Source organism: Trichomycterus rosablanca, chromosome 21 (assembly GCF_030014385.1).
Source record: "Trichomycterus rosablanca isolate fTriRos1 chromosome 21, fTriRos1.hap1, whole genome shotgun sequence".
In the NCBI taxonomy this organism is placed as follows: Eukaryota; Metazoa; Chordata; class Actinopteri; order Siluriformes; family Trichomycteridae; genus Trichomycterus; species Trichomycterus rosablanca.
The window spans coordinates 14179296-14192986 of NC_086008.1; positions in this window are offsets into that span (position 1 = coordinate 14179296).

A 13691-nucleotide genomic window follows, 5' to 3' on the forward strand; every position below is an offset into this window, starting at 1 on the left:
AGCGAGCAGTTAATGTGAGGAAACCCACCAACATCCCAGAGTTGAAGCTGTTCTGTATGGAGGAATGGGCTAAATTTCCTCCAAGCCGGTGTGCAGGACTGATCAACAGTTATCGGAAACGTTTAATTGCAGTTATTGCTGCAAAGGGGGGGTCACACCAGATACTGAAAGCACATACTTTTGCCACTCACAAATATGTAATATTGGATCATTTTCCTCAATAAATAAATGACCAAGTACAATATTTTTGTCTCATTTGTTTAACTGGGTTCTCTATCTACTTTTAGGACTTGTGTGAAAATCTGATGATGTTTTAGGTCATATTTATGCAGAAATATAGAAAATTCTAAAGGGTTAACAAACTTTCAAGCACCACTTTATGCCTTAATGCAGGAGCAATATATTAATTAGTTTAGTAATTAATAAACAAGTGTAATCAGTAATTCATGAGATTCATACAGGTCATCAGGATAACCATCACACATATTACCTCATGTCATGTTTGTGGTGCTTAAACTGAAAAGTGAAAAATTCCTTAATTAATTTTATGTTCTGTTGCAGATTAAATAACTGAAGATTTATCATGAAATCACTGAAAATGCTTGCTAAGTAGTGGAAATGAATGTGGCTATATGGGATGAAAATAAATGTTTGAAACTATTCACTAGCGCAACAACCCGGAGGCTGCGCAGAAAAACGTCCCGTCCCCACTACAACGGTTCCCTATTGAAGTGTCACAACTCTGTTCTCGCTACCGCTCTTACTAGACCTTAAAAGACCTTACTAGACCTCAACAGACCCTACTACACCTTACCAGAACTTAAAAGAACCTAGAAGACCTTACTAGACCTTAACAGACCCTAGTAGACCTTAACAGACCCTAGTAGACCTTAAAAAACCCTACAAAACCTTAGTAGACCTTACTAAACCTTAAAAGAACCTACAAGACCTTATTAGGCCTTACAAGACCCTACTAGACCTTAACAGACCCTATTAGACCCTACTAGACCTTAAAAGACCCTACTAAACCTTAAAAGACCCTATTAGACATTAAAAAACCCTACTAGACCCTAACAGACCCTTAAAGACCCTACTAGACCCTGTTAGACCTTAACAGACTATACTAGACCTTACTAAATCTTAACAGACCCTACACTACACCCTACTAGACCTAAAAAGATCCTACTAGACCTTACTAGATCTTAACAAAACCTACAACACCTTTACAGACCCTACTAGACCCTAACAGACCCTACTAGACCTTAACAAACCAAACTAGACCTTAACAGACCCTACTACACCCTACTAGACCTTTACAGACCCTACTAGACCTTAACAAACCAAACTAGACCTTAACAGACCCTACTACACCCTACTAGACCTTTACAGACCCTACTAGACCTTAAAAGACTGTAAAAGACCCTACTAGACCTAAACAGACCCTACTAGACCTTAACAGACCCTACTAGACCTTAACAAATCAAACTAGACCTTAATAGACCCTACTAGACTTTAAAAACCAAACTAGACCTTACTAGACCTTAACAGACCCTACTACACCCTACTAGACCTTTACAGACCCTACTAGACCTTAAAAGACCGTAATAGACCCTAATAGACCTTAACAGACCATACAAGAACTTACTAAACCTTAACAGACCCTACTAGACTCTAGAAGACCTTAAAAGACCCTACTAGACCCTACTATTCCTTAACAGACCCTAAAAGACCTTACTAGACCCTACTAGACCTTAACAGACCCTACGAGACCTTACTAGACGTTAACAGACCCTACTAGACCGTAACAGACACAAGATCTTAACAGACCCTAAAAAACCTTAACAAACCCTACTAGACCTTAAAAGACACTACTAGACTCAAAAAGACCTTAACAGACTCTACTAGACCCTACTAGACCTTAACAGACCCTTCTAGACCCTACCAAACATTAACAGACACGACAAAAACCCTACTAGACCTTAACAGACCCTATTAGACCTTACTAAACCTTAACAGACCCTACTAGACCCTACTAGACCTTAACAGACCCTATTAGACCTTACTAAACCTTAACAGACCCTACTAGACCTTTACAGACCCTACAAGACCTTAACAGACCCTAATAGACCTTAGAAGACCCTAATAGACCTTAACAGACCCTACAAGACACGAACAGAACCGACTACACTTTAACAGACCCTACTAGACCCATCAAGACATTACTAGACGTTAACAGACCCTACTAGGCCTCAACAGGCCCTACTAGGCCTCAACAGTCCCTAATAGACCCGACTAGATTTTAAAAGACACTACTAGACTCAACAAGACTTTAACAGACCCTACTAGACCCTAATGGACCTTAAAAGACCCTAATAAAGCTTAACAGACCTTACTAGACCTAATTAGACCTTAACAGACCCCACTTCACCTCAACAGACCCTACTTGACCTTAATAGACCAAACTACTTCCAACTAGACCTTAACAAACTTTGCTAGACATTACTAGACCCTGGAAGACTTTATAAGACCCTACTAGACCTTAAAAGACCCTACTAGATCCTAATAGACCTTAACAGACCTTAACAGACCCTAATAGACCTTAGCAGACCCTACTAGACCTCAACAGACCATACTATACCCAATCAGACCCTAAAAGACCCTACTAGACCCTACAATGCCTTAAAAGACCCTACTAGACCCTAAACGACCTTAACAGACCTTAGTAGACCCTACTAGACCCGACTAGACCTTAACAGACACTACTAGACTCAACAAGACCTTACCAAACCCTACTAGATCCTAATGGACCTTAAAAGACCCTACTAGACTTTAACAGAACCTACTAGACCTTAACAGACCCTACTAGACCTTGCAAGACTTTTACAGACCCTACTAGACCTTAACAGACCCTTCTAGACCCTAAACGACATTAACAGACCCTACTAGCCCCTAGTAGACCTTATTAGTCCCTAGTAGACCTTAACAGAATTTACTAGACTAACAGAGTTTACTAGATCCTACTAGACCTTAGAAGACCTTACTAGACCTGAAAAGACATTAACAGACACGTCTAGAACTTTACAGACCCTTCTAGATCCTACGAGACATTAACAGACATTACAAGACCCTACTAGACCTTAACAGACCTTATTAAACCTTACCAGACCTTTTAAGACCTTACAAGACCTTAAAAGACCCTACAAGACCTTAACAGATCATACTAGACCTTAACAGACCCTACTAGACCCTACTACACCCTATTAGACCTTTACAGACACTTCTAGACCTTAACAGACCTTACAAGACCTTAACAAACTATACTTGACCATACAAGACCTTAACAGACCTTACTAGACCTTAACACTAGACCCTAATAGAGCTTAACAGACCATATTGGACCTTACTAAACCTTAACAGATCCTACTAGATCTTAACAAAACCTTAAAAGACAATACAAGACCTTGCTAGATCTTGCTAGACCTTACCAGACCCTTATAGACTTTAACAGACCCTACTAGACCATAGTAGACATAAACAGACCCAATTAGATCTTAGCAGACCATAATAGACTTTAACAGACCCTAATAGACCCTACTAGAACTTAGCAGACCCTAAAAGACTCTTAAAGACCCTTCAAGACCTTAACAGACCTTACAAGACCTAACAAGACCTTAACAGACCCTTCTAGACCTCAACAGAACCTATTAAACACTACCAGACATTAAAAGACACTACAAGACCCTTCTGGACCTTCACAGACACTATTAGACCTTACTAGACTTTAACAGCCCCACAAGACCTTGACAAACCCTACTAGAGCTTAAAAGACCTTACTAGACCCTACTACATCTAAACAGACATTACTACATTCAACTAGACCTTAAAAGACCCTACTAGACCTTAACAGACACTTCAAAACCCTACCAGACATTAATAGACACTACAAGACCCTACAAGACCTTAAATGACCCTATTTGACCCTACTAGACTTTTAAAAAAAACCTACAAGACCTTAACATACCCTACTAGACCTTAACAGATCCTACTAGACCTTACTAGACCCTATTAGACCCTGCAACACCCTAAAAGACCGTTGCAGACCCTACAAGACCTTAACAGACCCTACTAGATCCTTCAAGACCTTTAAAGACAATACTAGACCTTAAAAGACCCTTCTAGACCTTAACAGACACTACTAGACTCAATAAGACCTTAACAGACCCTAATAGACCTTAAAAGACCTTACTAGACCCTTCTAGACAATACCAAACATTAACAGACACGACAAAACCCTACTAGACCTTAACAGACCCTATTAGACCTTAACAGATCCTACTAGAACCTACTAGACCTTTACTGACACTGCTAGACCTTAACAGACCCTACTAGACCCTACAAGACCTTAACAGACCCTAATAGACCCTACTACAACCTACTAGACCCTACAAGACCTTAACAGACACTACTAGACCTTAAAAGACACTACTAGACCCTAATAGACTTTAACAGACAATACTGGACCTCACTAGACCTTAACAGACACTACTAGACTCAACAAGACTTTAACAGACCTTACTAGACCCTTATGGACCTTAAAAGACCCCACCAGACCTTACAAGACCTTAACAGACCCTACTAGACCCTACTAGACCCTGCAAGACTTTTACAGACCCTACTAGACCTTAACAGACTTTACTAGACCCTACACGAACTTAACAGACCCTACTAGACCTTAACAGACAATACTGGACCTCACTAGACCTTAACAGACACTACTAGACCCGACTAGACATTAACAGACCCTAATAGACTACTTTGGACCTAAAAGACCCTACTAGACCTTAACAGACCCTACTAGACCTTAACAGACACTACTAGACCCTGCAAGACTTTTACAGACTCTACTAGACCTTAACAGACTTTACTAGACCCTACACGAACTTAACAGACCCTACTAGAACTTAACAGACGTTACTAAAAACTAACAGACCCTAAAATATTCTACTAGACCCTACTATGACTTTAAAGACCCTACTAAACCCGACTAGAGCTTAACAGACACTACTAGACTCAAAAAGACCTTTACAGATCACACTAGACCATAATTGACCATAAAAGACCCTACTAGACCATAACAGACCCTACTAGACCTTAACAGACCCTACTAGACCTGACCAGACCTTAACAGACACTACTAGACTCAAAAAGACCTTTACAGATCATACTTGACCATAATTGACCATAAAAGACCCTACTAGACCATAACAGACCCTACTAGACCTTAACAGACCCTACTAGACCTGACTAGACCTTAACAGACACTACTAGACTCAAAAAGACCATAAAAGACCCTACTAGACCCTAATAGACCTTAAAAGACCCTACTAGAATTTTACAGACCCTTCTAGACCCTACGAGACATTACCAGACATTACAAGACCTTAACAGACCCTACTAGACCCTTCTAGACCATACTAAAACCTAACATACCCTACTCGACAATAAAAGACCCTACTAGACATTAACAGACCCTACTAGACCCTACTAGACCTTAACAGACCTTAACAGATCCAACTAGACCCTTCAAGACCTTAACAGATCTTACTAGACCTATCTAGATCTTTAAAGACCCTACAAGACCTCAACAGACCCTACTAGACCCGACTAGACCTTAACAGACCCTAATAGACTATTTTGGACCTAAAAGACCCTACTAGACCTTAACAGACCCTACTAGACCTTAACAGACCCTACTAGACCCTGCAAGACTTTTACAGACCCTAATAGACCTTAACAGACTTTACTAGACCCTACACGAACTTAACAGACCCTACTAGACCTTTCTAGACCATACTAGAACCTAACATACCCTACTAGACCCTACTCGACAATAAAAGACCCTACTAGACCATAACAGACCCTACTAGACCTTACTAGACCTTAACAGATTCTAATAGACCCTTCAAGACCTTAACAGATCTTACTAGACCTATCTAGATCTTTAAAGACCCTACAAGACCTCAACAGAACCTAGTAGAACCAACTAGACATTAACAGACCCTACTAGACTATTTTGGACCTTAAAAAACCCTACTAGACGTTAAATGACCCTACTAGACCTTAACAGACCCTATTAGACCTTAACAGACTTTACTAGACCCTGCAAGACTTTTACAGACCCTACTAGACCTTAACAGACTTTACTAGACCCAACACGAACTTAACAGACCCTACTAGACTCAAAAAGACCTTTACAGATCATACTAGACCATAATTTACCATAAAAGACCGTACTAGACCCTAAAAGACCCTACTAGACCTTTACAGATCCTACAAGACCTTACTAGACCTCAACAGACCTTACTGGACCTTAAAAGACCTTAACAAACCTTAGGAGACCTTACTTGACCTAAACAGACCTTAGGAGACCTTAACAGACCTTAAGAGATCTTAACAGACCTTAGGAGACTTTAACATACCTTAGTAGACCCTACTGGACTTTAACCACACCTTATCAGACCTTAGTAGACCTTAAGAGACCTTACTGGACCTGAACAGACCTTACTAGACCTTAACAGACTTTAACAGACCTTACTGGAACTTAACAGATATTACTAAACCTTAAAAGACCTTAGGAGATCTTACTGGACCTTACCAGACCTTAGGAAACCTTTACAGACCTTATGAGACCTTAACAGACCTTAGAAGACCTTAACAGACATTAGTAGACATTAACAGACCATAGTAGACCTTAACAGACCTAATCAAACGTTAGGAGACCTTACTGGACCTTAACAGACTTTACTTGACGTTAACAGACCTTAGTAGACTTTACTGGACCTGAACAGACTTTAACAGACTTTACTGCACCTTAAAAGACCTTAGAACACCTTAATAGACTTTAACAGACATAAACGTACCTTACTAGACCTTAACAGACCTTACTAGACCTTAACAGACCTTACTAGAGCTTAACAGACCTTAGGAGAGCTTAACAGACATTAGTAGACCTTAAAAGAACTTAGTACACCTTAACAGAACTTAGTACACCTTAACAGACCTTAGTATACCTTAACAGACCTTACTGGACCTTAATATACTATAGTAGACCTTAAAAGACCTTACTGGACCTTAACAGACCTTACTGGACCTTAGAAGAACTTAAAAGACCTTATTAGACCCTATGAGACATTAACAGACATTAGGAGACCTTACCAGACCTTAGTAGACCTTAACAAACCTTACTGGACCTTAACAGATCTTAACAGACCTTACTGGACCTTAACAGACCTTACTAGACCTTAACAGACCTTACTAAACCTTAACAAACTTTAGTACACCTTAACAGACCTTACTAAACATTACCAGAGCTTAGTAGACCTTAAAAGACCCTAGGAGACCTTAACAGACATTAGAAGACCTTAACAGACCTTAGTACACCTTAACAGACCTTACTGGACCTTAATATACCTTAGTAGACCTTAACATACCTTACTAGGACTTAAAAGACTTTTCCAGACCATGACACACTTTACTCGACCTTAACAGACTTTACTAGACCTTAACAGACCTTAGGAGACCTAAACAGACCTTAAGAGACCTTGCTGGACCTTAAAAGACGTTTTTAAACCTTAACAAGACCTTAGTAGACCTTAACAGACCTTAGGAGACCTTGCTGAACCATAACAGACCTTACTAGACCTTAACAGACCTTAGTAGACCTTAAAAGACCTAAGCAGACCTTAACAGACCTTACTTGACATTAACAGACCTTACTAAACCTTAACAGGCCTTACTAAACCTTAATAGACCTTACTGGACCTTAACAGACCTTACTGGACCTTAACAGATCTCACTAAACCTTACTGGACCTTAACAGACCTCACTGGACCTTAACAGACCTTACTAGAACTTAGCAGACCTTACTAGACCTTAACAGACCTTACTGGACCTTAAAAGAACTTAAAAGACCTTATTAGACCCTATGAGACATTAACAGACATTAGGAGACCTTACCAGACCTTAGTAGACCTTAACAAACCTTACTGGACCTTAACAGATCTTAACAGACCTTACTGGACCTTAACAGACCTTACTAGAACTTAACAGACCTTACTAGACCTTAACAGATCTTACTGGACCTTACTAGACCTTACTGGACATTAACAGACATTACTAGACCTTGACAGACCTTACTAGACCTTACTGGACATTAACAGACCTTACTGGACCTTCAAAAATCTTACTAGACCTTAACAGACCTTAAGAGAAATTACTGGACCTTAAAAGACCTTACTGGACCCTAATAGACCTTACTACACCTTAACAGACCTTATGAGACATTACTGGACGTTAACAGAACTTACTGAACCTTAAAAAACCTTACAGGACATTAACAGACCTTACTAAACCTTAACAGAAATTACTAGACCATAACAGACCTTAATGGACCTTAAAAAGCCAAACTAAACCTTAGTAAACCTTAAAAAAAAAACCTTACTGAACCTTAAAAAACCTTACAGGACATTAACAGACCTTACTAAACCTTAACAGGCCTTACTAAACCTTAAAAGACCTTACTGGACCTTAACAGACCTTACTAGACCTTAACAGACCTTACTAGAACTTAAAAGACCTTGCTGGACCTTACTAGACCTTACTGGACCTTAACAGACCATACTAGAACTTAACAGACCTTACTGGACCTTAACAGACCATACTAGAACTTAACAGACCTTACTGGACCTTAACAGACCTTACTACACCTTAACAGACGTTACTAGACCTTAAGAGACATTACTACACCTTAACAGACCTTACTAGACCTTAAAAGACCTTACTAGAACTTAACAGACGTTACTAGACCTTATGTTATAATCCGCTCTTACCTTGTTACTTTCGTTTTCTATGGTTATATTTTCATTTGTATTGTCCGCTTGTGTACTTTGTTAGTTTTGTTATCCTCCGTTTTATTTTTCGTTAAAGTTTATTTCGGACTTTCGCTTTTTGTTCTTGTTAGATATGTGTGTGTGTTTTTGCCTGCCCGGCTTCCTTCTCCCCCCAGCGGCTTGGAGCGGTACTGTCCCCAGAAATTGCAGTGGAAGCCAGCCAATGGATCGCTGGAGGGCGGACCTCACTCACCTGTGCCTCATTTTCCATCTAATCAGCTACCGCTTATAAACGCCGGCTTTTTCACCACCCGTCGCCAGATTGTCTGCTTGTCACCGCGGTACAGAGACACCTGACTCCTGAGCTGATCTCTCTTTTTTGAAGGACATTATCTTGTTGCCGTTCAAACTATTTTTCAACGTTGTTGTTTTCTTCCCTGTTGATTCTAGCCCAGCGATCCATTCATCATCCGGTTTCCCTGTTGGTTCCTGGACTTGGCTCCTAGCTCCTGTGACCCTGGTTCATCTTCCACTACCACCCCTGCACTCCTGTTGGTTCCTGGACTTGGCTCCTAGCTCCTGTGACCCTGGTTCTTCTCCCACTGCCACTGCTTGTTCCGCCTAAGCTCTGGACAGTGTTGGACACCAACCCCTCTTGTTCCTGGACTCAGATCATAGCTCCTCTTTACCCACAGTATTGCTCCAGCCGCTTTAGTGTCCTCTGTTTGGACCTATCACCATTTCCACTGTTTGTCTGAATCTCAAATAAATATTCATTGTCAACTTGAGTTCTCGCTCCTTTTTGTGCATCCATACTTGGGTTCCCCTACGTTATGGGTTTTCTCAAACCCCCATTTCATAACACCTTAAGAGACATTACTAGACCTTGACAGACCTTACTAGACTTTAACAGACCTTACTGGACCTTCAGAAATCTTACTAGACCTTAACAGACCTTAAGAGAAATTACTGGACCTTAACAGACCTTACTGGACCCTAATAGACCTTACTACACCTTAACAGACCTTACTAGACCTTATGAGACATTACTGGACCTTAACAGACCTTACTGGACCTTAACAGACTGTACTACACCTTAACAGACCTTACTAGACCTTAACAGAAATTACTAGACCATAACAGACCTTAATGGACCTTAAAAGGCCAAACTAGACCTTAGTAAACCTTAAAAAAAAAACCTTACTGAACCTTAAAAGACCTTACTGGACCTTAACAGACCTTACTGGACCTTAAAAGACCTCACTAGACCACACTGGACCTGAACAGACCTAACTAGAACTTAACAGACCTTACTGAACCTTACTAGACCTTACTGGACCTTAACAGACCATAATAAAACTTAACAGACCATACTAGAACTTAACAGACCTTACTGGACCTTAACAGACCTTACTAGACCTTAACAGACCTTACTACACCTTAACAGACCTTAACAGAAATTACTAGACCATAACAGACCTTAATGGACCTTAAAAGGCCAAACTAGACCTTGGTAAACCTTAAAAAAAAAAACCTTACTAAACCTTAAAAAAAACCTTAGTAAACCTTAACACACTACACTAGAACATAACAGGCCTAAAAAAACCTTTAAAAACCTTAGTAGACACTAACAAACATTACTGGATCTTAACAGACCTTAATGGACCCTACAAGACCTTACTAGACCTTAACAGACCTTACTAGACCTTAACAGATCTTAAAAGAACTTAACAGGCCTTACTAGACATTAAAAGACATTAATAGACCTTAACAGACCTTACTGGAAATTAACAGACCTTAGTGGACCTTAACACACCTTACTAGACCTTAACGGAAATTAACAGACCTTACTGGACCTTAACACACCTTACTAGACCTTAACAAACCTTACTGGACCTTAACAGACCTTACTAGACCTTAACAGACCTTACTGAAAATTAACAAACATTGCTAGACCTTGACAGACATTACTGGACCTTAACAGACCTTATTGGACCTTAACAGACCTTACTGAACCTTAACAGTACTTAATGGACCTTAACAGTTCTTAAGAGACATTACTGGACCTTAACAGACCTTACTACACCTTAACAGACCTTACTAGACCTTAACAGACCTTACTAGACCTTAACAGACCTTACTGGACCATAACAGACCTTACTACACCTTAACAGGCCTTACTAGACCTTAACGGAAATTAACAGACCTTACTGGACCTTAACACACCTTACTAGACCTTAACAAACCTTACTGGACCTTACTAGACCTTACTGGAAATTAACAGACCTTACTGGACCTTAACACACCTTACTAGACCTTAACAGACCTTACTGGACCTTAACAGACCTCACTAGACCTTACTGGACCTTAACAGACCTTACTGGACCTTAACAGACCTTACTAGACCTTAACAGACCTCACTGGACCTTAACAGACCTCACTAGACCTTACTGGAGCTTAACAGACCTTAACAGACCTTACTAGACCTTAACAGACCATACTAGAACTTAACAGACATAACTGAAAATTAACAGACATTGCTAGACCTTGACAGACATTACTGGACCTTAACAGACCTTATTGGACCTTAACAGACCTTACTGAACCTTAACAGTACTTACTGGACCTTAACAGATCTTAAGAGACATAACTGGACCTTAACAGACCTTACTAGACGTTAACAGACCTTACTAGACCTTAACAGACCATAACAGACCTTACTAGACCTTAACAGGCCTTACTAGACCTTAACGGAAATTAACAGACCTTACTGGACCTTAACACACCTTACTAGACCTTAACAAACCTTACTGGACCTTAACAGACCTTACTAGACCTTAACAGACCTTACTGGAAATTAACAGACCTTACTGGACCTTAACAGACCTCACTAGACCTTACTGGACCTTAACAGACCTTACTGGACCTTAACAGACCTTACTGGACCTTAACAGACCTTACTAGACCTTAAAAGACCTTACCGGACCTTAACAGACCTCACTAGACCTTACTGGACCTTAACAGACCTTACTGGACCTTAACAGACCTTACTAGACCTTAACAGACTATACTAGAACTTAACAGACCTTACTGAAAATTAACAGACATTGCTAGACCTTGACAGACATTACTGGACCTTAACAGACCTTATTGGACCTTAACAGACCTTACTGAACCTTAAAAGTACTTACTACACCTTAACAGTACTTACTGGACCTTAACAGACCTTACTACACCTTAACAGACCTTACTAGACCTTAACAGACCTTACTGGACATTAACAGACATTACTAGACCTTGACAGACATTACTGGACCTTAACAGATCTTAAGAGACATTACTGGACCTTAAAAGACCTTACTGGACCTTAACAGGCCTTACTAGACCTTAACAGAAAGTACTAAACCATAACAGACCTTAATGGACCTTAAAAGGCAAAACTAGACCTTAACAGACCTTACTAAACCTTAAAAAAAACCTTAGTAAACCTTAACAGACTACACTAGAACATAACAGGCCTAAGAAAACCTTTAAAAACCTTAGTAGACACTAACAAACATTACTGGATCTTAACAGACCTTAATGGACCCTAAAAGACCTTACTAGACCTTAACAGACCTTAAAAGAACTTAACAGGCCTTACTAGACATTAAAAGACATTAATAGACCTTAACAGACCTTACTGGAAATTAACAGACCTTACTGGACCTTAACACACCTTACTAGACCTTAACGGAAATTAACAGACCTTACTGGACCTTAACACACCTTACTAGAACTTAACAAACCTTACTGGACCTTAACAGACCTTACTAGACCTTAACAGACCTTACTGGAAATTAACAGACCTTACTGGACCTTAACACACCTTACTAGACCTTAACAGACCTTACTGGACTTTACAGACCTCACTAGACCTTACTGGACCTTAACAGACCTTACTGGACCTTAACAGACCTTACTAGACCTTAACAGACCTTACTAAACCTTAACAGACCATACTAGAACTTAACAGACCTTACTGAAAATTAGCAGACATTGCTAGACCTTGACAGACATTACTGGACCTTAACAGACCTTATTGGACCTTAACAGACCTTACTGAACCTTAACAGTACTTAATAGACCTTGACAGTTCTTAAGAGACATTACTGGACCTTAACAGACCTTACTACACCTTAACAGACCTTACTAGACCTTAACAGACCTTACTAGACCTTAACAGACCTTACTGGACCATAACAGACCTTACTACACCTTAACAGGCCCTACTAGACCTTAACGGAAATTAACAGACCTTACTGGACCTTAACACACCTTACTAGACCTTAACAAACCTTACTGGACCTTAACAGACCTTACTAGACCTTAACAGACCTTACTGGAAATTAACAGACCTTACTGGACCTTAACACACCTTACTAGACCTTAACAGACCTTACTGGACCTTAACAGACCTCACTAGACCTTAACAGACCTTACTGGACCATAACAGACCTTACTACACCTTAACAGGCCTTACTAGACCTTAACGGAAATTAACAGACCTTATTGGACCTTAACACACCTTACTAGACCTTAACAAACCTTACTGGACCTTAACAGACCTTACTAGACCTTAACAGACCTTACTGGAAATTAACAGACCTTACTGGACCTTAACACACCTTACTAGACCTTAACAGACCTTACTGGACCTTAACAGACCTCACTAGACCTTACTGGACCTTAACAGACCTTACTAGACCTTAACAGACCTCACTGGACCTTAACAGACCTTAACAGACCTTAACAGACCTTACT